Source organism: Falco naumanni, chromosome 5 (assembly GCF_017639655.2).
Source record: "Falco naumanni isolate bFalNau1 chromosome 5, bFalNau1.pat, whole genome shotgun sequence".
Classification (NCBI taxonomy): domain Eukaryota; kingdom Metazoa; phylum Chordata; class Aves; order Falconiformes; family Falconidae; genus Falco; species Falco naumanni.
In genome coordinates, this window is record NC_054058.1 from 79,978,652 (window position 1) to 79,982,003 (window position 3,352).

The following is a 3,352-nucleotide window of genomic DNA, read 5'->3' on the forward strand; positions in this document are numbered from 1 at the left end:
CAACAACAAAAAAAGAAACACTGCGGAAAATTAACACCCAGTACTTTGGGAAAATACTTGTCTTAACAGATTCATTTACTGAATGTGTCTGAGGTTGAACATGCCAATATAGTTTTATAGCAAAAAATGACATTTAAAACATAGAAAAGAAAACATATTGAAATAGTTTTCTGCAGTGAGGAAAAAAAAGGGGTTTGAATAGTTATTTCATTTCCCAGTTTTCAAAGGTTCTGCATTAAATGAAAAACCTCACTCAGTAGCTCCTGCATTTGCCTGTTTCTGGTGTTAATTATCTTTTGTTTGCCCTTGATAATCCTGAGGTTGGTATGCAGATAATGAAGGCTGCAGAATCATCTCCAAGTGTAAAAAACAATGGCATTGTCAATTCTGCATCACAACACTTTATAAATTATGAATGTTATCCACATTAAGGAGAATGGTAGACTTTTAAAATTACTTCCATGAATAGATTAAATTACAAGTATTATTACATTTCATTTTATTAAGTGCATCTTAGTAGTTATTAGGGCAAATGAACATGTTCTCTCAATTACATAATAACATTAGAACTAAAAATTATGCATTGACACTCCCAAATGCATAATGCGGCATTGTATATTAATCATCCCAAACAATATTTTCAGTTTATATGAAGACAATTATTACCTATTGAACAATAACAGTCTTATTGATTTATTGCAATTCAGCTCAAAGAGTGATTTTTTATATAAAAGCTTTGATTCTTTTCTGGATAGTTTAATAATTTCTGGCTCTTAGAAAAAATGTAAGAATCTTTTAATTACTTTCTTTTATTAATCTAATTACAATAAGACAAAGTTTATCATATATTTCACATTTAAATATCCTGGATAAGACAGTGTAACACACATTCAACTTATACCAATAATTTTTTAAAAAAAACATTTGCTAATTTTACTTTTAACAAATGGTAATTATTTACATGGTGTGGTTTTGAAGTTACATTTTAATTCCCTGAAACAATTCTAGTGGTCAGATCTGTGGATTGTCATGCTGCCTTTTACTCCAAGAAAAAAACTTTCATGTAAGTAGATTAGTAATGTTTAGGGTATCGTTTAAGAAGGACAGGAAAAGCATCCCACACTAGCCCACTGACCTGAGAGGCAACATTTGAACCTGTTTAAGTGGGAGAAGGATTGAGACCTTGCCCAGTACATGTGGCAGCCAGGCACTTTAGACATCTATAGTGCAACTGTTGACATTGATATTTCCAGATACTTTTGCAGTATTGAATTGTTATTTGTCTGTATTATATGTATTGGTTGCATATCTTGTAAATTTATTTCTTTTATATAAGTTGCCTAGATAACAGTGTCTTACTGTTTCCAGTATCTCTAATACTTTGTGTTAATTAGATCTGGTAATGCACATACTGATGCACCGTTATTTACTTTAACATAACTGGCAAATTTTTCAGCATGATTACTTAAGGGATAATAATTAAATCATTAAAAATGCATTTTTATAGTCTCAGCAATTTTTCCTTAGACAAGGAAGATATTGTTCTCATTTATTGTATTTTTCTGTTTTGATTTTGAGTTTAACACACTTGCTGTCAATATCATTGTCAGATTGTGTCACTTTATAAAATGTTGGTACACACTGGACTGATGTTTTCAGGGGGCAGTTATTGACTCATCAGTAAAGTAACAAAAATAAATAAGAGACACTTCTGGTATTATTCATACCAGCTACAAATCACAGTCAATAAATCAGCTTTCAAAGTGTATACAAATCACTCTAAATTTGTTGGTCTAAATATTAAAATGCAAACACATGACTCCTTTATCATACGAGTCTTGAACATGTGGTATAATCTGCTTGATTCAGCAAGAAGAGTATATAAATGTAATATTACATACTCCTAGAGAATAGAAAAAAGTGCATTTTAATGCGATATATTTTGGTATGGGAACACAGTACACTGTGTCTGAGTATTTAAATGTCCTTTGTGCTGCTTAAAAACAACTTTTTCCTCATGTGTTCTGCCCCTATGCTTCCTACCAGCTGGGGTAGAATTCATGAACATGACCTGCAGAAAGCCTGTGGAAATGTTTCTAACAGTGAGCATTTAGAATCAGCAAATGTTCTAATTGTCCATTTCATGGGAGTATGTAGTCAGTGTAATTAGACATTGTTTATATTAGCAGTGTATTGGGTAACATGAAATGACTGGGTGATCTTTTCTGGCCTAACGTTATTAACTAAACAAAGTAAGTTAGACTCTTTATCACCGTTACATTGGATTAAAAATGACTGGAACTAATATATGTGCAGTTGACAAAATAACTAGCCTTTCTAGTTCCAATTAGTCCTCAATTAAATTCTATCAGCAGTGGTGTCAGACTTACAGCTACACTAAACTGTCTCTAAATCTGTCTGATTCCTTTAGTTATCCCTCTTGCCGGTAAGAAAGTATCAGACATGAAAGTGTTAACAGCTCCTTTGAAATTACTCCTATTTAAGAAGAAAAATCATATTACTTTCTTAATCTTTCTAATTCTATTCTCATAAGATGATCTTGGATTTGTTCCTTTAGCACAGACTCTTTAGTGCAGTCCTGATTTCTATATTAATGAATTGAGAAGATGACATCAGGCTCTTAGGTAAGTGCTATAAACTCAGTCATATGATTTTTATAGTAAGATATCGTGTGTAAAAAAACCCCTATATTTTTTCCTTTCTTACATCAATGTTTCTTTGAAAAGTAATAGTTGGATGTTATGTAACTAGCATACAAAAGACCGTGTAGTAGTTTGTAATTTACCTTTTGATCATCACAAGAAAAATTTCTACTGGGAAATGAAAGCCAAACATAATTCACTAAAATTACACTGAATGCCCTCTAATCAATACAGATAAATCTAGAGTTTGTTGTTAAATCGATCCTCTCCTTTATAGAGATATACTGTCTTGATTGTTTTAGGGATAATTATTTCACAGGGAATTTTTACAATGATTAGTAGAAACGAGACAACAGTAAACTTGACTCGGAGCCATTGAATTACTGTGCTGCAGAGTGCATTTGTCTCTCCTAGTTTGAAGCTCAGTGATATCAATACTGATTTATACCGTTTCATACGATGATGTTTTCTTGAGAGAAATGAAGTGAAGCTGATTTTATTTCAGAAATGAACAGCCTCTGTGTTTGTTTTTCTTTTATAAAATTGTCAGCTCTTGCCAATATAAATACTCACTGATGCAGACTTTCCCTTCCTGCTTTTATCACTTAGGCTGATTCCTTGACATACATCGTATTGAAAAAGTCCAGATAAACTTTGGAGAAATAATAAAAAAAAAATGTTTAGACTAG

The 3,352-nt window shown here is 31.9% G+C and overlaps 1 long non-coding RNA gene across 1 annotated transcript in view; it reads right to left on the minus strand.

Moving 5' to 3' along the window:
* Positions 1-484: 484 nt before the first annotated feature.
* The window catches only part of LOC121089062, a 77,958-nt gene continuing 75,090 nt past the window's right edge, over positions 485-3,352 (minus strand). Inside the window, exon 3 of the long non-coding RNA XR_005828117.1 lies at positions 485-3,352. This exon is cut by the window's right edge and continues 4,996 nt beyond it. This is a non-coding gene — a long non-coding RNA (uncharacterized LOC121089062).